Here is a 27,288-nt window from a genome sequence, read left to right as displayed (position 1 = left end):
GGTCTATACTTCTTACGGGTCAAACCCAACTAGAAGCCAGAGGGCAGGGGAGCTCGGGTAACACAGTTGGGGGAGGTCATTCTCCCTGGGCACAGGTTAAGGCTGAGATAGATGGAAAGTAAACTTGGAGGGGAAAAGGGAGACTTTCTACCACACTAAGACGCCTGACGTATTATTCTAAATCATGATCACTTAGTATGATACCAGAAAAGAAAATGGAGCAATTCAAGAAAAAAAGATACAATATACATAAATGACAGAGAGCATATTCTTCTAAGTGTGAGAGGGGGGAAAAGGACATCCTGAAGGTAATGTTCTTGTGTAGTAGATAGAATGTAAAATGTTCACATGTGATCAGGAGTCTTCTCCAGGTTGTTTAGATGTTAAACCTGTCCTTTGATCAGTGGCTCTAATTGTGTTTTTATAGAGTCCAGCAAACTTGCACGTGTGTGTCTTTGCTTTCAAACTGGCCCTCTGTCTTGTGCCAGTAGACTTTACCAGGTAGTATGAGCTCAGTTCTGGTTTCCGAATAGCTCACAGTTCTGTGGTCCCCTCCCGATGTTTCCCAGACACCCTGTGTACTGTTGCTCTATGCGCTCATTGTGAAGAATCACACTGTCATCCATTCTCTTCGTGTCCTGTCCTGTGCTTCTGTGTGAGAAACCCCATGCCCTGAGCCTGCTGGGCAGGCTTTGATTTATGAGTAAGAACAGATGTTGTTCCCTTGCTCATCTAGAAGATAATTCATATGCCTTCAGTTTGGTATGGCATCTGCTACCCTTGGTTTTAGTTTCCTACTCTTTTCTCCGGCTTCTGAATTGAGACTTTTGTGCTCTTGGCTAGCAGCACACAGTGCAACAGATGTAGCCCCTGCCCCACCAGGCCGCTAGGCTGAGCCTCACCCAGAGAAAGTCTCCCTGGTAGAAGAGAGCTGAACACCAAAATCCGTTACTTTATTTTCAAGCCCCGTCTTTTCTCATCCCAGGCAGAGTAGCATAGTTTAGGCACTATTGTAAATCCTTTCCAGGATTGCTCCAACATATGTCATAAGTCCAAGAGGGGAGGAATTCTCGGAGCTAATCAAGAAGAATGGGAATTTATGAATTTAAAAATTAAAAAGATGCTGCTAAATCTGTGTTAAAGAGAGAAAAGGAAAGGCCGGGGGTTTTCTTTCTGTTACAATATACTTTGTCAAAATTTCCCATTTTCAATTCCCCTTAATTCTTCCAATGATTGAAACACTTTGTTTAGGGCAAAGAAATATAAATCGATAGAGAATTACTTAACTAGGAATTACAAATCAATAGCGACTTCCTTATGCAGGAGCTTTTTGGTCTGAAATGTTTAGCAATATGCTATTTGTTCTAAAAAAAGTGACTCTAATAAGCTTGTAATTATGCTATTTACATATCAAAGCACTGTATAATAATCTTTCATTTATCACAGGGCATAACCAATGAGCAATTTTTCATCTATTCTATATCAATAATAAAGTGATAAGTAAACAAATCACATCAGAATGCAGTAAAAAGGAAATTTCTAGTATGAGTTAAAAGATAATACGTGCTTAACCCAAATGTCCTGTTTCCTTAATAAATCTCTAATGAGAATTGATGTATATAATAGTCATTCAGAAGAACTCTAAATTGACTGAAAAAACTAAGATTATTTTGAGTTGGGTCTTGTTTTTGTTTGCATATTCTGATAATTTTCTATGCCAAGAAAACAAAAATTCTGAGCCAGGAAAATTCATTTCTTTAGTATCTTGCTGTAACATTTAGAGAAAAAAATTTGTGCTAAAATGAACCCTTAGTTAATGATTCTGAGTATACCACATATTAGCTGTTCAGTATTGAGCCAATGATTTATGGAGGATTGTTTTGTCTTTCCAGATTCTTCTTGGCACAGATCCTTTTCTATACTGACATGCGCTCATGATTGCCCCCATGTTTTTATAAGACTCAGCACCACTGACAGCAGTTAACTTGGACCCGACTAGATCAACTAAGGTCCTTCCCTAGATTTGATTTGGCCCAGAGAGCATCTCAGCATCTCAGTGGTTAAACTCTATGATATATAACTTAAGAACTACCAGCAGCCACGTTTTCCTGCTTCTGAAGAGTACTGGTTCACAGTAAGAAGGAATAAAGCCAACCTGCAGAGAGAAACAGAGATGGAAACGATCCGGTGAGGTTCATGTCTCTGGTTCCAGTTGTTCCTGATGCCCCTTGGGATCCCTGCACTTCCAGGGACTGGGTTTTTCAACTTACTTGGCTTTTGCCTTTTCAAGTTGGATTTTACCTCACTCAGTTCTAGTCAGAATTTAAGCCCACACTTTCACGAGCCACACCCAGAGTCCTGTATGCGATTTTGTATTTGTAATTTTATTTTATTTTTTAAAAATTACTCACTCACAGAATTGTGTCAGTTTAATGCACCCAGAAACCGGAACTCACTTTTGAATTTAATTAATAAAACTTCACTTCTCTGATTTTCAGTTAACTCATTTGTAAAAGATAAGAAATCATTCTTAAATGCTGCTAAAATTCTGTGACTGGACTACAGTATAAAGGGTACCTTCCTTTCATGTCCCATTTATTTTTACAACCGTTGGGAAATGGCTCCTTTTGTTCCAACTTTCACTGAGATCGTAAGGAGGTGCCATTGATTAGGAACACAGAAATTTGAGAAGGAAGTGACCAAGAGAACTGGGAACTTGAGGGGATTTCAGGTAAAATTCTACCTGTCATTACCCCTCTGGAACAGACAAAGGGTCTCAATATTGAAGGGACAATTGCTGAAATGAAAATTCTAGGTAGTATACGTTGGGGATTTCTTTCATTAAAATACACACTTCCTCCCTAGTCATTAGATGATACTTGGAGGTTTTGTGGTCTAGTGTTTGATTCCTGCTTGGGCAATTTTTTCCATTTTATTCATTTTTACATCTTAAAAATGTAACAGCTTTCAGATGTATTAAATTTACTGTAAAGAGTTTGCTGTGAGCCAAGCTTCTTATCAAGAGATAAAAATCTTTATCACTGTAGTTTGTTGCTGTGCCCAGCTGTCAGACACTGAATCCTTGTTATGTGCTCTGGTTGCTTCTTATCTTCTTACTCTTCTTAGTGCATAGCACCTCACCATTTTCTGGTTCTAAAGGTTATTGCAGCTTTTCTGTTGGCATGATTACAGTTTCGCTCACTTTTAAGGAAAAACAGGGTTTTGTTAGGTGTGGGATGTTGAACAGGACACTTTAATTCTCTGATTCTCAGTCCCCCAACTGAAAAAGAGGAGTAAGAAACTAACCATAAAGGTTTTGTGAAAATTCATTGAAATTAGAAGGTGCAAATGTGACAGCCTGGGCTTCGGCAACGTTCGTCCTCTCCCTGTATGACAAATCCCAATCCTTACTGGCTCTTTTCTGACCTCTCAGAATTCTTTTGAGAAAAAAGGCAGGTTGCAGATAAAAATTCACATCAAAAGTGGTATACGAAGCAAAAAATTTTAAATACTGAACATCAGCTACTAAGAATGGTGGTATCACCTAGATAATGTCAAACACTGAGTATATTTGAAACATAAGCCATAAGTGTAAACTATCGTGTGTGATTTAAAAGCATGCGACTAACAACTTTAATAACATGGATAAAGTTGTGTGAAGGTACTGAAGGTCTTAAATAGCATTGGTTGACCTTTGTTGAGAGTCATGAAAAACTTTACAACAATAGCTTAGTGAAAGGTATTGCCTTTCTTCTGAAAAGTTACAGATGATTTATCCAATTATCTTCCCAATGTTTCCTCACTCTAATAATGTCTCCCTGTGTTTAAGTCAGAGTGTGATCAGAGAAACACAAAATCTCTGGAATATACATTAATATCTAAATAGGGCATCTATAATAGTGGCTTGGCCTCACCCAGTTGCGGGACATGGTTAAACTGTTATGTGAGATGTTTCCTTCTGGATCTGGTGGTGGAGACAGACATCCACAGGGCAGGCAGTTGAAAAGGAGGATGGATATGAGGGGAAGAGAGCACAAACAGGAAGCTGCAATGCTGCCTGGAGCCATGAGGACAGTTTTAAAATCCTTGACAGTCTCTCTCTGCCTTTTCACCTGCCACATGGGAAATGGGGGTATCCTGCAGGGGAAGCTAGTGCCCTTCATCATGGAACTCAATCTGCACCTAGCCCAGGAGCCAGAGAAGCCAAATGAGGATTTGGTAGGAGGTACAGGAACTGGAGGAGAGGATGCTATCCCAAGGTGAGAAGCCAGCAACAACGAACAATGTGTATAAGCTACCAGGAGCCTCATTGCCTGTCTTCACCTTCTGCATGCAAAAGAGTGTGGCTGATACTTCATGGCAACCAGGAGCTGTGCAGGCAAGGGAATTTTTTGAAATTCTGTTCCAGTTGAACTAAATTGACATAATATAAATCTACCGCACTCTGAATAATTGTGTAAAATTCCATCTCTGTACCTTTTACTTTTCGTAACATAACTTGTTCTCACCAACATCCTTGGAAGAACATGCTTTCCCCTTTTCATCCTACTCTTCCTGCCAAAATTGAGCTCTATTTGTTGTTCAGTAGGTAATGAATTCAACTCACTTGTATCAATTTTCCAGGGCAATGTTTAAATTTTATTTGTTTCATAACGGGTTCCTAGAACTAGTAATCACGCTCAATCCATACTGTCTAGCAGAAACTTGCTTAAAATGAATTCTGGTTTAATGGCTTTTGCATGTTACTCCAAAATGCAGGCCTAGCTTTTCTCTTCCTTTCTCTTGCAGCTCAGTCTTCTGTTTACAAATGCAGACAGATCCGTATTATACTAAAAACCTGAAATGGTGAGGTATCCTGGATAATGCAAAAAACAAATTTGTTGTTTAAAATGAAAATAATTTCCTGGTTCAGCTTTGAAGAAGAGTTCAGAAAGTCATGCCATTAGCAATAATTTACTCATTTGTATACTTTATACAGATTTAATAAGTCTTTGCTTTAAACTTGGCTTTTATATGGAGATTATAAAGTGCTTTGTCAGTTTTGCAAATATAACTTGGAAGCTTAAACTTGGCTAATACACCACATTGCTGTTTCCCCTTCTTCCTACTTTCACTGGTAGAAGCAAGAGCTGAACACACAGGAGCTGGTGCCTTAAGGGAGTGGAGGTCATGAAAAGTTGATGAGATGGAGGGCCAAGGATAAGGTAGATCTCAAGCCCTAAAATCATCACAGTGCAACATCTCTAGCAAGTAAGTACTATAGCGTCCTACAGCAGTTAAGAATCTCCAGCAAAGCAGTGTCCTAAAACTGAGGGGCAGCTGTCAGAGAGAAGATGGGACAACTCTCTGGAGCCTTGCTAGAAACACCGCAAAGAAAAGGAGAAAACACAGAGAGAGCACCAAGAAAACTCTGGGAAAAGGGGAAAGGGAATAGGTCAGATGCAGCATCTGAGAAACTCTGGCCCTTAGAGAAGAAAAGTAAGAGTCAGGCCAGCACCTGCCACGTGGCGAGCTGTGTTCCCAAAGGACGTCAGACTCATCTATATACACTCATTTCGTAGCAGTCGTAAGTCCTTTCATCATCACCAAGGCAAAGCCTGGGAAGGTAACCTGTAACCATCTTGTACTGGTAATCATCAGGCTAATCTTTACACCTCTAATTCACCCTTGATACTCATTTTGTCCAGGCCTCAATGGCATGAAGGCTCTTCGGTTGGCATTAAGAGGAACTTGAGTGGTAGAAAGATGATATGGCATGAGATGTTGCCAATTTCATTGAAATACTGCAAATAGAATTTTATTTATTTCCAAAATGATATTGTGGATACTGCCATTTATAAAACCAAGTCAAGAATTTCTTCCAAGGTTGCTCATGCCACAAATATTTATTGAGCGCGTACTATGTGCAAACACCAAGGAGATACAAGGGAGAAAAATTCCTTGACCTCATGAAGCCTGCATTCTAGTCACCCTATCACCTTTTGGTCCTTTCTCCCATTCCCCAAGACGGAGAATCCAAACCCATTTAACCTCTACTAGTTTCTGTCTCCCCATCTTTGTCTCACATCCTGCACTCACAGTAGATACTTCACATACAACGTCACAAAGAGAAGAGAGGATGGCAGCCCATTTTTCTCCCCACCTTCCTCCAGATGGAACCTGGCCACACTCACTTTCTGACTCAGGAGACTGGGCATCATTTCTGAACTTCCCCTTGGCTTTGGAAGCCATGGAGTCATGAACATGCCTGTGTCTGCTGTGGGCTTTGTCCACAAAATTGAGGGTACCTGGGATCGCCTTCATTTGTCTTCATTTGCTGACAGATTCCAAAGCTAAAACATGCCCTCAAAGCATCCACTGCATTTTACTAACTCATTTTGATAACTTTAAGGAAGATGGCATCCACCCTTCGGGTAGAGAATTGCTTCTTAGAACAAACCATGTATTAGTTGTTAGCTAGTAAGTAATATATCAAAAGGGTAACAGGCTTGTAAATGCTGGTGTCATAAAGAAAGAGAGTGTCCACGGAAGTGTCTTTTTTTTTCCCCTGAGTCACAGAGATGCCGATATTTAAGAGCTCAGTGAAAAATAAATCCTTAGTGAATACTAGCTAACCTGATAAAGAGTGTTGAAGTCAAAAGATGATGGGCTGTGGAACAGATAGTCCCTGGTTTGAATTCTGTGCTACTTAGTAGCCATGTGACTTGTAAAAGCTATCTGGTATCTGGAAAGCCAACTGTTATCACTTGTAAAATGAAGATAAAAATCCAGGGTTATAGTAAAGAATAGATGAGATAACACAATGTCTCCAGCCCCACACTTGGGTGAAATGGCAGCCGGTTCAATATTAAAGGCCAGTTTTCTTTAGAATTCCCGGGCCTCTCTCATGCCTCCCCTGCGCCACCTCATCTCATTTGTTTTGTCCGCAGCTCTGTAATTGCAATACAGTTGATGGCTGGAGGTTTCCAGAAGAGCTGACCAAATACCAGGGTTCCCAAACAGTGAATCTGCTTAGAGATGGTATTTGAGTAATTTTTTTGTCATTGTGTTAAGAATCAGATCTTGTCTATTTGACACAAGTTTGAGTAATAGAAACCTAATGAGCCTTTTCTCATCGGAAAGCTATGTCTACCTCAAAACAAAATGTATTTGTGAAGACTCAATTATTTTTATGCTTTCTTGGCCAAACTTTGAGGCAATCCGTTAGTAACAGGAATTATAATTAGAACGTTGAAAGTATCGTTCTATTTTCTGCCCGCAGAGATCCTATTTTATTAGTAAGACATAGGCCTGAGCAGCCACACTGATGGAGAAACTTGTGCCTTCGGATTAATTTAGATATGGGTACATGCTTCTGATTAATGTTGGTGTTCTTGTCCTCTGGATGACCTTAATTCATTTGGTGGAGTCTAATCTGTCTTCCGTAGTGAGGAGAAATAGGATTATTTCCAAGGGCTACAGTAGAGACCAGAGCCCCATATTTGTTCTAATCTCTGCTGTTATACTGTGTTGCGACCGAGAAAACACAACTGAGAAAATCTTTATTTCCTAGAGTTGGCTTAGATATTTACCCACGTAATGCTGATTTAATATGGGAGAAAGATAAAAGTAAGGAATGGAAAAAATATTTTCAGGGGAAGCTAAAAAAGAAAACAAAAGAAAGTCCTGTTTGATATATGGCCATTAGCTACTGATAATGAATCTATTCAATTGACGAGGTACCACTGTTTCATTACCTACATTACTGTAGGATAGAATTGGGGGGAGGGGTGTCTTTACCCCCCTTACTTAGAGTTTACTACTTCTCCCCACAATTCATATTCATTCGGTCTTAGAGAAAGGTTGGATTGAAATGATAATGGCAATGATAATCCTTAAACCCATGTCTTGCTTTTCCTAGGATTTATCTATTCAGTCTAAGAAGAGAATAAGGAATGAGGTAAATATACTCACATATTAATTCAAATTTACAAACTTTTTTTTTGAATGTTTACTGTCAGGCACTGAATTAGGTACTGGATATGAAGAGATGAATAAGTCATCTTTTCTCTTCTTGTGGATCTCAGAGTTTAATAGGAAAAACAGACCATTTGTCCCAGCAATCAATGCACTTAGAGGTGTCTTAGGTCAGATTCCCTAAAAGCACAGCCCGACGTGGGGGTTTGTGTGTGAGTGATTAGCTGATGGAGTGTTTCCAGGAGAAACCTATAAGGAAATGAAGGAAGCATATCTGGGCCGGGGAAGAAGCTAAGCAGAGATGTGAATTCAGCTGAGGGGAGCTGCAGAGCGTGAAGACCACACACTGGTCCCACCTGGAGTCGAGAGGCTGAGCCTGTGTACCCTTCAGTCATCCAGTCATTTGATGAGAGCTCTCCTCGTGGGCATTTCTGGGCTCCTGGTGGTCAAAGAGAATTCTCTGGAGGAGGATTGCTGTGGGCCACCAGCAGCCAAGACTCCTAGCAGCTGAGAGATTAGCGCACTGGCTTGGTGAAGGTGCCTGGTTCATGCAGTTATCTGCCATTGGATACAAAAATGAGTATAACATGGCTTTTTGCCCAGGTAAGGCAGAGTCCCACTGTGCAGACTGGCATCAAACAAACTACATGCAGTGTGACAAGTATAACCACGAGAGTTTGTTCAAGATGGCAGGCACGAGACAGCGATGATCTGATCATATGTTCACTGGCACGCAACCTCATTGCACAAAATACTGGTGGCATTTTTAAAAATAGTTCTGTCTTTCTGGTGGTAAAGAGTATGGACATGGAAGTCTCTTCAGAGAATCTAATCAAGGTAGATTCACAAGGAATAGGCTTTGTAAATGGGATACTGGTGAATGGGGAATTATTAAGACTGCAAAGTCTAATCCCCGACCCTGAATTAAATCTCAGTGGGAATTCTTTTTCAACTCTATTTCTATCCTATAATGGTATAATTAAGCATGTATATATAGATAATAATATAATATTTAATACATATTTTAATGTATCATAACTATATATTAGGTGAGTAATATAGATTACATTGTTATATTACATTATATATTTCATAAATTATAAATATAAGTATAAATATTATATGTAAGTAAATATATAAATAATAGTAAATATAATCTAAATAATAATATAAATATAAACATATTACATTGTATTCATATATAATATACATAATAGATTATATTTCTATTACATTATATTATACCGAGACTTTAAGAAAGGAATAAGGCTGGATTTTAAGGAAGAAGGCCACTTGTAATACAACGTTAAGAGCCTTTCTGTTATAGTAAGCACATGGTGATAGTATTCTCTTTTGGAACTAGGAAGGATGCTACCAATATGAGTCAAGATTTGTTGAAAGATACAGATACACTTTTAATAATGCAGGTGGCCTGTCAAGTTAAATGATTGAGGTATGTTTTCATAAGATGCTTTTCCCAAGGTAGTCTACACTATCCAGTGATATTTTCATTGAGTGATACCATTGTTCTATTTGATACATCTTGGAAGTGATGTTGGCTGTAGGCTTACAGAACCTCCAGGGAAAACAGGCCCAACCCAGAACTGGGAACATCTCTAATTGGTTCCAGGTCTTCACTTCTTGTGTGATGTACTTCGGCAGAGTTGGTCGTACTACATAAAATGATGTTTCAGTTGTACTTATCTGATGCCCTACCCACGCAACTATCCGTGTTTTAAGAACACGATAGAATGCAGTGAGATTTCTTTGTCTGTGTGGCTCAGTATCGGTTTCTATGGTCTTCTCATTCCCTTCAAATCCTGGAATATAATGCTTGGCCTGGAAGTTGACGAACTGGCAGGCCATTTATTTGTGTTCATTATTTATTACTTGAGCTTTTCATATTTCATATCCTTTTTTAATGGCCATCCCAATATTTTCCCAGAATTTTCTTTCAATTTGAAAATGTACACTTCATTTAAAAACAAAAGGAGGGGCACCTGGGTGGCACAGCGGTTAAGCCTCTGCCTTCGGCTCAGGGCGTGGTCCCGGCGTGATGGGATCGAGCCCCACATCAGGCTCTTCTGCTGTGAGCCTGCTTCTTCCTCTCCCACTCCCCCTGCTTGTGTTCCCTCTCTCGCTGGCTGTCTCTATCTCTGTCGAATAAATAAATAAAATCTTTAAAAAAAATAAAATAAAATAAAATAAAAATAAAAACAAAAGGAAAAAAGAAACTTTCTGTGACCTCCATAATTACCCTCTACATTTGCTTGTTTTTCTTTTCATGCGAAAATATTAAAAAATTGCTTGTATATCTGATGAAAGTCCCATTGTTTAGGTATTGTGTTCATTCCTCCATGTTTGATGGCTTGAGTGGTAAGATGACCATTGAGAGGAGAAATTTCTCATGAGGAGAAATGTGAGGGAAGAGAATAAAGGAAACACAAATACAGGTACACTCAAACATACACACATACACCACCACCACTGAAACACACACATGCACACATACACACACCACCAATCACCACTACCACCACCCAGAGGTAAATGACTCTAGGACAAAATGGCCTGATGTAAGTACTATTTGGAACTTGGTGTCAATATGACTTTTACAAAAGTTTCTGGAACAAAAAGCTACATTAGGAAGTATTGGCAATTTATGTCTGAATTTTGTTACTCTAACTTATTCTTTCCTGAGACAAGGGACTACATGTGGTCGTGTTAAGCTATAACAAGGACAGACATATGCAGAGGAAAATCGATTCTTTCATTTGCACAATTCTGTCCTTTTATTTGCCTACTTCCTATTGGGGTAAGTGACTAGCTTGAATTTGGGAAGTTATGCCTTTCATTGGGAGAAAGCAGGCATGTGAAGATGCTTTCATTTCTCTTGGTTAGTTAGATCATCCTACATTGGTTATCCCTGGTTGGTTTAGTCCTGTAGGGATTTCAGAGCAGCTCTTTCTGCTCTGATTTTCCTTTAGTGATTGCCTCCTCTCTCACTCATTCCATGTGGTTTGGGTAAGACAGCACTCCCCCTCCCACCCCTCAACCATGCCAGACCCCAGAGGAGGCCCCAATACCCAGGTCAGCAACCAAAGCACTCACTCTCATTGCCAAGATGGGCACAAGATCTAAAGCTGGGCCAAACCATGGATATTCCTGTCCTTGCAACCAGACTACTCAATGCTTTTTTAGGAGGATAAAGGGGATTTCTCTTTTCTCTTGGTTTCAATCCATAAGTACTTATAAACCAGACAGCCAAATAAAAAATTTCTTACTTGAATTCTACTATTAAAATAATAAGTGTTAGGAGCCATGCTCACTGCATTTGGTCCATCATCTCATATAATTTCTACAGTAATCCTCTGAGGTAAGTACTTATATTATTCCCACCTATGCACGAGAAGCTGAAACTTAGACATACTGTTTTTTGAAGGTCACGTGCTAATAAATAAATGATAGTTAGGCTTGAAGCTATTTAGTCTGACCTGAAACTCACGCTCTTAACCTCTGCATATTATCTGTAGGCATTCTTCTGAGCAGAAGGAAAGCCTACATTTAACATTTTTGCAAACGTCAAAGCAACACGTATATTTGGAACAGAGGAATGAAGAAGAAGTGGGGGAAAGTATGCCCTAGAGAATCACAGAGTCAGAGTCTCTCAGTGACTGCAGATCAAGATTGGAGCTTCTTGAATGGTGGTGGGACAGAGGTGGGTACCACTCAACTAAGCTGAGTCCTGTACTTGCCAAGCTAAATGTACAACTCAAGGCAGCCTGAAGGCATTACATCACCTTCAGTGTGAGTGCCATATTCTAGACTATTCCAAAGTTTGCTAGAGCTAGGTAATAAGTTTGGCTTTGTACCCTGTTGTTTCATGTCTGTTTATTAATGAATTCATTTGTTTATTCAGTCATTCATTCCCTTAACTTTTATTCAGCATCTGCTAAGTGCCAGGTATTAGATGCCTCGGATATATCACGGTATCTGCCCCCAAGGAGCTCCTACTCTAGAACAGGAGATGGATGAGTTAGAAAACAAATTATAATGAAGCAATAATGTTCAACAATTTTAGTAGGAAGAAAAAAGAAGGAAAAGAAATGATAATAGAGTAGATTTGGTGAACTGTACTGGAGCATACAGTTGAGCCAAGAAAGATGCCTCTAATATTTACTCTTATTAATTTAATTTATTTAATTATAGATGAATTCAATTCTGGAAATGTTCCCAGATGCCTTTCCCTGCTGGGGAACACAACAGTTTTATAAATAGCTACCTTCCTCTCATGAGCTGGAAGCCATCTAAATTCTTCAGTGCTTCTGCTAGCAGCTTTTAAAGAATTTTATGCTGAAGGATTTTGATGTAATTGGGAAAAATACATTGAATCAGATCCACTCAGATTCTAGCTCAACTTAGCTGCTTACTAAGTGTATGATATTGTATAAATTATTGAACAACTCTGAGCCCAAGTTTTTTTAAAACTGTAACATGGTAATGCATATGTAAAATGTAAATGAATGTATAAACATGAAGTGTACCTCATGCTAGTATTCACTTGCTCAACAAATGATACCTTTCTTTCCATGTTTTCTTAGTTTCTGTGTTCTCATTTATCATATTGGGACAACAGTACTTATTTGTAGAACTGATCGATCAGTGAAAGTATGTACATCAAAAAATGGTTGACACATAGGAGATGCTCAATAAATGTCAAATCCCCTTCCCTTTACTCTTACGTTTTTGAAAAATGTAAATGGCTTCTTACCTTAATTGGCAAAAGGAACTTCTCTGGTAAATTCTAAGAAGAAAAGAAAATCCTACATATCTGAATAATTACATTCTTGACTCAGAGTCAATTACAGTTCTCCACTTTGCCTGGAAAGACACAATAAAAACAAAGACAAAGTAGGAAGCAGATCACAAAGACATATAATGTATAAGGGAACTAGTTCCAACTTCCAGGAAGATTTTCCTTTCTCCCTCTCTCCCTCTCAATCTCTCTCTCTCTCTCTCTCTCTCCCTCTCTCTTTATATATATATATATATACACACACACACACACATTCTTGACTCAGAGTCAATTACAGTTCTCCACTTTGCCTGGAAAGACACAATAAAAACAAAGACAAAGTAGGAAGCAGATCACAAAGACATATAATGTATAAGGGAACTAGTTCCAACTTCCAGGAAGATTTTCCTTTCTCCCTCTCTCCCTCTCAATCTCTCTCTCTCTCTCTCCCTCTCTCTTTATATATATATATATATATACACACACACACACACAGTGGCTTAATAATTAATATTCTAATGTTATAAAAATGAAAGCAGTGCTTTCGAATCATAGACAGTACAAAGAAAAACAGTTGCCTTATTTGTACTATGGAAAAGGTGACTTAAAAAATAACATTTTTATTCATTTGTCAGATATATTTTTGTAATATGGGACCCAAACCTTAATCCTTGTGGTTGATAGTCTGATTATGTAGAAACACTCTCCCTGCTGAAAAGTAGTTTTCTACTCCAAATCCATTCTATGTTCATTTATGCTAGAATGATGAATAATGCAATGTTGAATTTTTTTTTTTTCTGATTTACTACTGGCATAGGAACTCTTCTCTAGAATAATATCAATTAAAATTCTCTGTGGCAGATGTGGGTTGTAGACCTGGTCAAAAGGCATAAACTCCCAACCCACCTTGTGATTGTTTTGGTAGAGGATTTCCAAGCATTACTGCGAATGATCTCAGCCATGCATTGCAGGTAATGAGGGAGACACAATTTCATACCCAGCTTCTTAACTCCTTGGCTGCTGTTGAAGGTAGCTTTATTTTTCATTTGGTGGACTGGAACATCCCCTCAGATTAGAGAGAAGGAAGCCCTTTGAATTTATAAGCACAGCTCTGTCAGGAGTGAGTAATAATAGCATGGACTCCCAGTTTTATAGTCAGTTTTATTTCTGTTTAAGGAACAAGTTCTTCTTCATTACATTTGTAAGGAGAAGCAGAATGTCTCCTGGTAAAAGTTAATGCATGAACAATATCAGGAAAGATAATTGAAATCTATACATTTAAATCTAATTCTATTTGATTTCTTTCCAAATAAGTATTCGGTCCCTACTATTTACAAAAGAGTATGTTCAATGCATATGTGTTGATTTAAGTTTGTCAATATCCATTATCCAGATTGGTCCACAATTATTGAATATACTCTCCCAGTTTTCTGCAATTCAACTAGTCATGAATAACTTCGATTTCCTTCTTGTCTTCTTATTGTTACCCAGAAAGTTTTAGAGCCATCTTACATTCTTAGAATATATTTGCTTAAGGAAAAGCTAATTTCATGAAGGAAATCTCCTGTTAAGATTCCAAGAGTACCTCAAAGAAATGAAAAAGGACTTTTTTTCTGAAAGACCTTGGCTCTTTCCTATCAGAATGATCTAAAATTGACTAGCATAACAGGTATATTGCAATATGACTTCCAAAGGTCCCTGCCTCCTGGCAGTCACACCCTCATTCGATCCCTTCCCATTGAATGTGGGCTCATCCTTTGACTTGCTTCTAACCATTAGAATAAGGGCAAGATGATGGGATGTCACTTCTGTAATTGGGTTACATAAAATTATGACTTCCATCTTGCTAGCAGATTCTCTCTATTGCCTTCTCAATTTGCATGCTGCCATATTAGGAACCAAAAAACACTTTTAGCCAACAGCCAGCTGGAAACAGGCCCTCAGTCCAATAACTGCTGGAAAACTGAATTTTTCTAACAAGCCTGTGTGTATGGAATTGATCCTCTCCTAGCCAAGTCTTCAGATGAGACCACAGCCCTGACCAACACCTTGATTAAAGTCATGTTCCCTGTAGCACTAGTCACAATAGTCAAGATGTGGAAACAACCCAAATGTCTATTGACAGATGAATGGGTAAAGAATAAATGGTATATATACAATATATTATTCAGCCTTAAAAAATAAGAAAATCTTGCAATATGGAACAACACAGATGGACCTAGAGGATTGTATGCTAAGTGAAATGAGCCACCCATAGAAGAATAAATACTTCATAATTCTACTTACATGAGATATCTAAAATAGCCAAGCCCATGGAAGCAAAGAGTAGAGTGATGATTGCTAAGGGTTTAGGGAAGGGGGAAATAAGTTGTTCAATGGGTATAAAGTTTCTGTTATACATGATGAATAAATTCTAGAGATCTGCTATACAACATCATGTCTATAGTTAACAATACTGTACTGTACCCTCAAAAAATTCATTGAAAGAGTAGATCTCATGTTAAATGTTCTGACTACAAAAAGTGTATATTGTCAAGGAAATTACTCTGAGGATAAATGGAAATTAATACTGCTGGGGAACAATGGGAAATTGAATAGAACAAGCATATCAGTCATTTTGCCCAGGGGCTGAGGTAGCTCAGTGACTTTCTGTGCACTTCCCAGTTATTCATTGATTAAGGGCTGTTGGAGGAAGGTAGAAGGCATTAATTCCTCCAGAACTTCCAGACTTTCCCACTTATGAATAGAAGGGGTTTCCTGGTCAGAGGAAAACCTCAGGCAACGAATCAGTGGTGCTGGCAGTTGGAAGATGACTAAGCATGTACGGGTGTGGTTAAGTGCTGGAGGATATAGGCAGGGTATCAAAGGTATCTGGCTCATTTTCTGCAAAACTCTTAGGACTCTTATTCCATCTTACGAAACAGGAAATTGAGTGAGGAGGGGTGGAATCCTTGCCAAGTCCCGCAGTTTTTCTGGATCAGAGCTGGGATTTAAAACCCGTGAGACTATGAAATAAAATGTATCATATAGGATTGTTGTAAAGGTTAACTACACATAAATGTACCTAGCGAGTAGTGAGCACACAGGAGTTAACAAGGCATTCCATAATTGTCATACTCTCATACGCCTGGAGTTTCCAGCAAGAGACTGGACAGCATGGCATATAAAGGACCTGGGGTTGTGAAACTGTGTCCTGATCTCAGCAATACCAACAAATAACAATGATCTGAACACTGGAATTAATCTACTCTTTTTTGTGTGTGCAGTAGTGAACAGAAAAATTTACTGTTCTTCCTCTGTAAATACAATTTTAATGATAGTAGAAAATAGTAACCTTACTTAGAAATCTCAAAATTAACAAAAAATTAAGTCACACAAATTCTTTCGCGTGATTATTAACATTTTTGTATCGTCTCTTTTATTCTCTTTCACACACACATACACACACACACACACACACACACACACACACAAGCACCTCCTTTTACCTGGTTGTTATCGTAGTTTATGTATATTGCTATATGCAGTATTTTAATACAAGTTAGAATGATGTAGGAAAGCATCTGTCTCTATACACGTTTGCCAATCCAGTGTGTTAGCAAATTTTTGAAACCTTTTCTGTCTGACTGATGGAAAGGGTACTTCGGTGTAATTTCTCTTACTCATAAGATTGAATATCTTTGCATATGTTCAGTAGTCATTGCTATTTTCTTTCTTTAATAATATGCATTTTCCATGAGGGAGGCAGAATTCTAAGATGAGAACTCAGCTCACCTGACAATTTGATTTCAGCCTTGTGAAGCCCTGAGCAGAGAACCCAGCTTTACCACGTGAGACTTCTGGTCTACACAACTATGAGAGAACAAATGATGTTTTATGCCAATAAGTTTGTATTAATTTATTACACAGTAATAGAAAAGTAGCAATTCCATGTTTCTACATAACTTCCATATTTATTCTTCATATCATTGCAGAATATGCCATCAGTGACACTTGATATATAATTAACTGTTTCCTTACAGTTGAACATTTGGGTCACTTTTAATTTTTTGCTCTGATAAATATTGCAGCAACAAATAGGTTCACACACATAGCTTTACCCATTTTTTTAATCATTTAATGTTTATCTTATCTGCTTTTATATTGAACAGATAATATATTACTGGTTTCAAATTTCAAATATACAAAATGATAAAAACTGAAGAATTTTCTTCTCTCTTCCATGCCTTGGCTATTCACTTTTCTAAGCTCCAAATGGTCCAAGTATTAAATTATTTTGAATACTTCTAGAGATATTTTATGCCCAAATGATAGCATACAGTGTCCACTGTTCTGTACACTGCTTTTTCACTAAACAATATATTTTAAAGATTGGTGTATATCAGCACCTAAAAAATAGCTTCTCTGTAGCCAAATAGCATTCTATTATATAAATGTACCATTATTTATTTAACGTTTTTGTTATTTAACCATAAATACACAATAATTTATTCTGTTGAATAAATGGACCATAATTTATTGATTAATGAACATGTAGGGTTTTTCGGAATTTTGTTCCTGGTCATCACACAAGATAATCTGGGCTAAGTCCCATGAGGACAACCAGAAAAGCTAGATATATACAAATATATCTACCTGAAGGTGGTAGAGGGTTAAACAGAGAGAAGGAATTATTTGGTTAGGAGCTGAGGGGAGTGGAAACCCAGGACTGTGAGCCCAGCCTCTGAGGGTATTTTAGACCTGGGCGAGGAGAATGCTGAGGACTTTGTGACAACCTCATGGGACCACAAGGATTTATGGACACTCCAAGGTGACCCCTCAACTTTGGGCTGGGGCTCCAAGGGAATAAACCCCAAAATTAAATGAATCCCAAGTGGCAAGCCCTCACAGGCACTGATCACCACCTCTTAATTCCTGAAATTGGATTGAGAGGATTCAAGATTGCTAATAGCTCTGGGCGGAAGGAAAGGTGCATCTCTGTGGAATGTAGCCACTGTCGACTTCACATTATTTTTAGAAACAATTTTACAAATAGAAAGTCCCAGCCACCAAAACCAGCCAACCAAACAACAGGCACAGTAGGGAGTCGTGACAACCTGAAGAAAAATTAACAGAAACAAAAGGAAATAAACACAGATCCACAGGGGTCCCAGGAATTCAGAGACTAACTTGAAACTCAGCATTGTTACTATGCCCAAGGCAATAAAGGAAAACAGTTTCAGTGGTGGGTTGGAAACAATAGTTTGCAATCTTTGCTCTTACAAATAGGGTAGCAGTGAATATACTTGTGCAAGTGTTTTTGTAGAAGGAATATGTAGATGTGGTATTTCTGTGTCAAAAATATTTGCAATTGTAATTTTGATAGCTGCTGATGAATTGTTTTCCCTAGAGGTGCTGCCAATTTACATTCTTACCAGCAGTGCAGGAAAATGGCTGTTTCCCTACCTTCTTGACAACCCGTGTATTAATAGATGTTTAAAGTGTTTCCTAATATGTTGGGGGGGGGTATCTTACCGTAATTTTTATTTTCATTTATCTTCTAAAAAGTTTGATCATAGTTATATATGTTTAAGGGCTATTATTTTTTCTCAAAATACCCCTTTAATTTTTCTGTTGGATTGTTGATCTTTTTCTTAATGTTTATGGAAGTTTTTTATATATCAGGGAGATATGTATAAACAAGATATATCTTGTTTTCTAAGATATAAATTGCAAATCTCTTTCTCATTTTGCCCTTGAGAATTTTGACTTTGGTTACTATGAATTTTGCTATCCTCCAATTTTTTATTGTCAATTTTTCACTTTTTTTTTGTTTCATTACTTCTGGTTTTTATGTCATGTTTACGAAGACCTTTGCCACTTAGAGATTATGTATCAAAAATCACTATAATGTTTTCTTGCACTTTTATGGTTTAATTTTTATTATTGATCCAACTGGACTTCTCTTTCAGTGGCCGTCTAGTTATTTTGTACCATTTATTGAATAATCCTTCTATTCCTCACTGATTTGAAATGCCACCTTTATCCTATACTTAATCCCTGTGTACATCTGGGACCATTTTTTGAGTTGTTTTCTGTTTCCTAGGTCTTTCTATTCATCTACCTTTGATATACTTTGCAAATTATTTGGCTTTGTACAATATGTTAACATCTATTAAAGGTTGTCCCTTTTCAATATTCTTCTTTTTTAGAATTGCCCTGGATATCCTTATTTATTCTTTTGTATTGGCTTTGGAATTTGCTCTTTGTTTCCCAAATAAACCTGTTGGTATATTTAGTAAAATGACACTACATTTATAGAGTGAGTTTGAAAGAATTGACATCTATTCTTTCTATTCACGATTATGGTATGCCTTGTCATTTGGTTAAGTCTTCATTTTGTCTCTCAGAAGAATCTTACAGTTTTCTATGGTGCCTAAATGGGGTGTCTCTTGATTGGATGGGGGCCCCCAAGTGTGGGGTGACAATTGGGTAGAAGCTGTGGCATGGGCGGTGAAAGAATTCACCCAAGGCAAGAACAGAGGGGGTAAAAGTTTATTGAATACACCCCAAGGGAGCAGTGGACAGGACAGCAGTGGAGAGGCTGCCTGCCATGACGAGGTGGGTGGGGGCTGTTTTTAAAGGGGGAAGATGAGGAGGTATGGGGACATATGGAATCTTCCCTTTTGGGGGAACTGTGCCTAGTTGTAAGTAGCCCATTGGTTAGTTAGGGCCTGTGGATATTTCGAGGTGGGTCTCCCCATAGGCCTGTGTGTGTTCAGTCAGGTGGTCACTGTGGCCCTTTCTGCATTCTGTTGCTCAAGCCTGTTTGCCTAAATGTGACCTCTATATTTTCATTCTCTAGATCTTAAACACTAATGGTAAATTTGTTTTTGTTGTTGTTCCATTGTGGTTGGAGTCTTTTTTCTTTACACCTACAAACTAGTTTTGATCCTATCTGAAGGGCTACTAATTTGAAAGTTTGAAATGTGTGCCCTATCTTAGCAAATCTGCTTATTCTTTGTAATATAAAAAATTACAAAAAAAAACCTACAAAAAATTTAAAAAATCTTTTTCAGTTGATTCTCTTTGGTTTTTCAAATATACAGTAAAATAATAAATAGTACTTTTTAAAAATTTTTACACCTTTAATTTTTTTCTTTTGCTTAACTATATTGGATTATACCTATGGAATTAAAGTTAAATAGCAGTGCTGATCATTATTTATTTATCCTGGGTAAATGACAAAAATGGGGTTATTGATTCAAGTAAAATACATCTTTTATTATTTTGGTAAGTGTATGGTTTTAATTTACATTAATTTTATTACTAGCAAGTTTTAACATTTTTTTTTCTTTTCATATAATTTTTTCCTTGGGACCTCCAGTACTGGGCTTGAGTTGATCAGATTGCTTAGTTCATGGAACATTTTCATCTGTGGGCCATATGGCCTCCCTCTTATTTTGAAATTATTTATTCCCAGTTGTCCTATATTCCTAACCCCTTCCCATTATAGATTACCATCATCATGTATTTAAAGTGGGTTGTTTTGTTTTGGGTTGTATATGTTATTGCAAAATATCTTTTGCTTTGTGTATATGTATTATTCATTTACATAAATGGTCTTGTGTCTCAATAAGTACTGTTGCTATGTGAAAATCTGATTTGTAGCTTGTACTGCCATACTAAATTTCCTGGGATGTGTGCATCATATTTTATCTATCATTCTCCAATTGATGGATGCTCAGATTGCCTCTGACTCCTTGTCAAATTCTCTGAGTTGCTCCGATGTTATGTGAGAATTTCTTTGGGGTATTCACTCAGGATCTTGGGTTATGTGCATATAAAGCCAGTAATGCCAGTTGGCTCTTCAGAGTGGTAGCACCAGTCTGTATTCCTATGAGTAGAGCATGATAGCTCTTAGACCCCCCCACACTCCCTACCAATATCTGTAGGAAAGATTTTCTATATGCTTATCGCTTGTGTTTTAATTTCTCCTATGTATTGTTGTTCATGTTTTTTCTAAGTATTCATTTTTTATATAGCATACATAGTCTTATAAAACAGATATACCAATTTCACTTTATTGCTAGGTAGGTTTCAATATATTATTTATGTTTGAAAGATTTCTGATGTTCCTTCAAGCATTACGATTTTGTGATTTAAAAGACATTTAAAAATTATTTCTATCAGGAGTTTCTACTTTTTGTAAGAAGGATTTACTTTTAATTTTCCCTCAAGCTGCTTGTCTAAATACAACAGAGAAGTAGCTGAGAATTCTAAAAAAAAACTAGGATAGGGACGAGGAGGGGCCAGGAAGTCAATGTAGGCACAGCAATCATTTTAGAAATATATTTACTCACTCATTTAATAAACAACTACTAAACTTATTATGAGCTGAGCACTGTAATAAATGTGGATGATACAGAGATGAGTAAGACAGTCACCTCCCTTAAAAAACACATGTCCAGTGGAGGAGAGAGGCATGTAAAAACAGATGAATTACAAGTATAACTCCAGAAACATTAGCAAAGCCCTGCGGACACAGGTTTCTTCCATTTTGTGACTCAGGTTTTCCAGTGTTAAATTAATGTGTTTATTATATTGATGACACATTTTCAGAGTCATATTAGGGGAAAGAAAAGTAGAAGAAATAGAGATGAATCCATTGATTGTAGGATTTAGTCAACAAATATTTACCGAATGACTCGTTTTGTCACTATGCCGTACGTCAGGGACACAAAAGTGAGCAAATGTTAAATGATAACCTTCAAAGGACAAAAAATTATTGTCTGATTTTAAAGCTCCCAGGAGCAGTCATTCACTATGATTCATATAGCGCGGTGAGCCAGAATATTTAACATATCCCCTAGTCATCTGTGTTGCATGTCGGAGATCATAATATGCGTGTATTCTTGGGAGTAAGCACTTCAGTTTTGTTGGTTGTGGCTATGTAATGCTAATTCCATCTTGTTTTACTGAGGATGAGCAAAAGCATATTCAAAAGAAGAAATGTTTCCATCAGACAGGTGATTCTGCTTGCATGGAGAGTGACCTGACCTCTTCAGGATGTCCTCGGGCAGAGATGTAATGCATAAAGTCAGTCCTCTTCAGTGATTTTCCACCAGTACTCCAGGCAGAGGGACATCTTCCATGTGAGGGAGCTGGGTGCGTGCGGATTTAATGGTATGTGATGGCAGAGGTTGGTAGTGAAAAGTGTGTAAAAGCTACAGGTGATGGAGATTTTTTAACTAGATACAGTCATTTTATTTCTAAGGTGATACTGGGGTCCTTTAAAGCCCAGAGATTCTAAGGAAGAGCAATTTTGGACTCTTCTTTAAATCCCATTGAGGAAATATATTGGACCCTGAGGTTGCTTCCCATCATCCATTCCCTAATTATGGAGCAGCCCAAGGTTTAGATGTGACTGACTCCATCGGTAAATCAACTGCAATAATCCCATCCTCCTTTCCATGTTGCCTGGTTCATTGGCAGCCAGAGAAGCCTTCGTGCAAGAGGGGAATCAGGTTAGACTTTGAAGACAGAGTAGAATTTTGGTAAGTGGAGAGCAAATTATGGGCAAAAGTGAAGAAACAAGAATATGCAAGGTTTGTTCAGGGATGGTGAGCAAACCTTTTTTAACTAGAACAAAATGTTATACTCTCTTTATGTCCCAGAGCTGCCCAGTTGATTAAACTCAATTCTTTCATTTAGCAAGCAATCACTGAAAGGTGCGTAGTGTGGTACTAAGTAATAGGCTTCAAAGGAAGTTGCCTCAAGGTTGAGAAACCCCACAGCAAAGGTAAACCTATTGATTTTAGAACCAAAAAGACTTGAGATGTAATCTAACACAATCCATTCATTTTCAAGTTATGGAAATGGAGGCCCAGATAGCTTAAGTGAATGGAAGCAGCGAAGTATGCAGGGAAAAGAACAAGTTGTCAGAGTCATTTAAACTCTTTTACTTTCTCTCCATCAGCAGAAAGGTGACAGTAATAGCATAAGAAGCTACCACTGCTATCCGGGGAGATAGTGCAAAGCACCAGGCACAAAATATATACTAAGTAAATATTCCCTTTCATTTTCTTTCTTCCCTTTGTTGATAGAAACATAGAAATTCAATGACAGAGTTAGGAATAACTCTACTTGACTCTCAGGACAGCTCCCTCCTGCACAGTACAGCAGTCCACTCTTAGAATCCCATGGAAAGGAACCACAAAGGTCTCCAACTTTCTCCAAAGTGGAGGAGCTATCTTCAAAAACTCATATCTAGTTGTCTTATGCATGTACCAATCTCATTCTCTTCTTAGACCTGTGAACACCTTGATTCTGAATCCCCACTCCTGTAGGAATGTTTTTCTTCCTCCTTTCCATCTATCCAATGCCTCTCATTCACTCATTTATTCATTCAGACATTTGGTCTGCATGGAGTCAAGGAGTCATCAAACCTTTATTGGGCACTTATTATGTGGCAGGCACTGGGATCGGAGTCGAGATCATGGCACCAAAGAGAATAGCCCTTCCTTCAGGGAGTCTGGCAGGGGCAGTCTAGTTTAAGCACAGATATTCTCACCCCAGGAAAGTTAAGGGATGATGTTGTAGAGGTATGGGCATGATATCTTGGGAATACTGGACAGGGAAGAGGAGGTGTGCCTGAAAGGTCTCTGCCATTATTCTACTGCAATTACACACCCATCATATTCTTCTCTGCCTCCTATTATACATAGAGAACCACACACAACAACTGAGCCCATAAGTACATATACTTCTTACTATCAGTGCATTGATATCAGGATGTGGATAGGTATAAGGTGTGCATCTAGCCAGAAAGGACCAGGGCAATCCAATCAAGGTACCTCAGGTTTATCTAGAAAAGCAGTGGTTTATGCCCAGGTGTAGAGGATGGATAATTCCATCACTAACAAACTTTAGTAAGGGTCTCCTGCAGTGTTTCTAAATCTTGGTTGCAGATCAGAATTATCTGGAGAGCATTTGAAAAATAGAGATACCCGAATGCCATATTAGGCTTATAGAAGCAGGATCTTTTGGGATGAAGCACAGGAATATGGATTTTCAAGTGACATGTGGTTGATTCTGATGATTAATTAGCAGGGGTTAGGAAACACTGTTCTATTTTCTGCCAGATATGCAGAACCCTAAGAATATGCGAGCAGTCCTATTCGTGCCTTAGGAGATAAGTCTCTGTCCTAGAAAAACTGAGTCAGGTGGGAGAGACAGGCAAGCAAAGATACACAATCAACCAGATAATTTCTCAGATACAAAGTGATGTTGGAACTGGGATGAGAAGGACCAACATACTTCTAGGAAGCAGGGGAAGCTTCCTAGGTAATGTTGTATTTGAGACGAGATGTAAAGGATGAGCAGGAGTGTCCCAAATGCAGGAGGTGTGGAGGGGTATCCCAGGAGGACGGAGCCTCTGGCTCCCTCAGGACTAGCCAGTAGGTCAGATCATCTACAGGGAAGTCGGGGAGAAGGATCAGGGCACTTCTGTCCTGGGACTGGGCTCTAGGTGTGTTTGAGGTGGAGAGCAATGTGATGGACTGCATTACTGATTTATAGCTGTTTCATAGACCATTTTTACTTCTTTCAACCAGACCTTATACCTAGAAGACAGTCAAAAACAGAACTTGCAATGGGAATGTGTGAAAAGGGCAACAATTCCCTCAAATTTGAAGCCAAAGGAAAGCTTTCTTTGGTACGCCTACAGAATCCAATGGAGGGATCATAAGGAGGGGAAGGGCCGGAAGGGGCAGGGTCATGCTGCAAGGGCAACGCATGGAGATGGGAGCAAGGTCTGCACATCCTAGGACCGTCAGGGTCAGTATGGCTGTGGCAAAGCACTGAGGGAAAGGCAGTGGCCATGGATAAGATCGGGGAGGAAGGTGTGCTCCAGGCTCTTGAAAGGCTTCTGATGTTCTGCGGCAGTAGAACGGGACTTCATCCCGTTGGCATCGGCAAATCCTGGTTATTTTATGCAGAGCAGTGACAGGGTCATTCTGAGCATATTAATTTTTTTTCTCCAACAGAACTATAGGCTTGCTGTCGACAGGCATCATATCTTGACTTTTTTTTTTTTTTGTATCACCAACAGTGCTTAGCTGAGCAAGAGCAAGGGACACATGTTGAGATGTCAGTAGTCAGTGGATTTATTAATTATTTGAGCAGAACAAACCCATACTCAAGTTAATGTTGTAATACAGATATTACATCCCGTGTGGTACCTGATATTTAGAGATCTCAGACAATCTGAAGCTATGCTTCTTAATGTAACATGCACACAAATCGCCTGGGGGTCTTGTTAAACGAGGATTCGGATTTCTTAAGTCTTTGGTGGGGCCTGAGATCTTGCATTTCTAACAAGCTTCCAGATGCTGCTGCTGTTGATAATGATGACTTCGATTTCTACATTTTGAGTGATAGGGATCTTGGATGCGGCTCCCTTATTTGGAATAGTTCCTGTGGGGGAGTCATCTATGAACTGTGGAACATTCTGTGGAGGTTATGGAAGTGGAGAGGCTTCACCTTGAGAAGCTAAGACTCCAGACAGCCTCCTGGGGACTGGGTTGGAAGGCAACCACATGTCTTTGAGGCCCTGTGGGTAGATATTAATGTTATTTGCCTTTAAAGATTCTTCTGGTGCTGCGGCCAGTTTCTTCCTTGCACTGCTAGTATTGAGTTCCAAAGAAAATCCATTAGTAACAGTGGAGTTGATAATAGAACAGCAGATTAAGTCAGAGGGCTCTAAAACCAGCACGCTATCAGCGTGTCATTCGTTTAAATCTATGTAGAATTGAGTTTTTCTCAGGAATTTTCAAGTTTGAAATTTGATTATGGGCCACTTTGTAATTTCTTGATATTTTCCTCTTTTCTCCTCTGTGAAAACAATACTCATGGCCATGTGATGGCAAGCTGGAAGTTCTTCAGGCCTCGCCAGCTGGTAGGCATAAAGATGGCCACATTGGGTAGGCTGAAGTCCAGCAGCTTGTTGCCACTCATCACTCTGAACAGGAGCTTAGTCTTCACTTTGAGGTTTCCTGACCTTTCTTCTGGCTCTCAGAGAAGCCCCAGGGCCCATCTCCCACCGTCCCAATGTCAGTGTGCATTGTTGCCTGCACTGGCATCTTTCAGCCGTGGACCCACCAAGGCTGCTCCATCTCAGACAGCTCCCCATGATACTGTCAGGCTCCTTTGTTTCCACTCCATGCATGGCTATGGCCGTTGCTCTCTTGGACCAAAGCTGGGAGACAGTCCAGGGTGGCAGCAAGCAGAATTGTCTTTGGAGACAGAATGCTGCATATCAGCCGTGTGATTTGGGCACATTCTCTAACCACTCTAAACCTTAGATTTCTTACCTGCAAAATGAGGTTAACTGCAGTTCTCTAATCTCAAGGTTGTTAAGATAATAAAGTAATCCACCTAAACTCCTAACTCTATTCCTGCCTCAATAAACATTGACCATTATCCTCACTGCTTTTCTCTATCACTGTGGTTCCGGCCTGGGCCAGCTTCATTCTTCTTTCGGCACAGCTGAGACCAGTTAAGTTTTCATGACAGGACCAATGGCTCTGGGATAAGAGAAGGCTCTTAAATCAGGGGGAAATACAACTGCTATTTGATGTGGAGACACTTAGGCATGAGAGACCCAAGGGCATTCTCCTGGGGTCCCTCTCAGGGGCCTCCTGGCCTGCCTCCAGGGCTATCTTTCTATGTCAGAAGACATTTGTCCTGCAAAAGAACGTCTTTGAACTTATCTAGACACCTTTGAGTCCAGGTTCAGAGATGAGTTTTGTCATCCTGGGCTCCGTTCGTTTTCCAGCATCAGCTCCTTCTCGAGCTTACTGACAGTAGGAATCTCCACTTTCTAGAAAGAGAGCCTTTATCCTACTCTGGGGCATCACCTTACCTTGGAACAAAGGCCAATGTCTCTTCCCCTTCCCAGTCTTGCCCCAGGGTTCACTCTCTTTCCTTCATGCGGAGGATAATTGAACTCTTGACTCAACTCATACTTAATCTCTATTCAGGCTCACATGAGAGATAATCTTTTATAATACTAATAATGATAACAACAACAACTAATTTTTCTCTTGTTTTCCTTGCCCCACTGTCTCTAAAATAATCTTTCTTAAACATGCTTCTTATTATTCCACTCTCTGCTTAAAGCCATTGTGCCTTCACTGGCACTTAGGTGACAGGATTTATGTTAGCATAAGCAGCTCTTTATATGTGCTGGTCTTTGGTCCTGAGATACTCTTTGTTCCTTTGTTTTCTCAGAGAATGCCCATTCAGCCATCATGGCCACCTTAAATCTGACTTCCTCTGTGGATTCTTCCTGGAGCTTGGCTGCATCCCCTATCCCAGACATCAGCCAGGATCCCTCCTCCAGGCCCCCTTGACTCTCTGCACTTTATGCCATCGCATGACAACATACGATAATTCCCTTCAATTCCGCCTCTCCTCTGTCAAAGGGAGCTCCGTGAGACAGTTTGCAGTCATGGGAGTGGCAGTAATGCTTCCCTCACATTTTCCTGGGTTCTTTT

The 27,288-nt window shown here is 39.0% G+C and overlaps 1 long non-coding RNA gene across 1 annotated transcript in view; it reads left to right on the top strand.

The window, feature by feature from the left end:
* The first annotated feature begins 10,724 nt into the window (after positions 1–10,724).
* The window catches only part of LOC123797759 (uncharacterized), a 58,475-nt gene continuing 41,911 nt past the window's right edge, over positions 10,725–27,288 (top strand). The window contains exons 1-2 of the long non-coding RNA XR_006781051.2: positions 10,725–11,674; positions 21,756–21,916. This is a non-coding gene — a long non-coding RNA (uncharacterized LOC123797759). The remainder of the gene's footprint in view (positions 11,675–21,755; positions 21,917–27,288) is intronic.

This window comes from Ursus americanus, chromosome 9 (genome assembly GCF_024610735.1).
Source record: "Ursus americanus isolate L20-20 chromosome 9, mUrsAme1.1.p, whole genome shotgun sequence".
NCBI classification, from domain to species: Eukaryota; Metazoa; Chordata; class Mammalia; order Carnivora; family Ursidae; genus Ursus; species Ursus americanus.
Note: the sequence above shows the minus strand (reverse complement) of the source record. Positions and strands in the feature narration are given on the sequence as shown.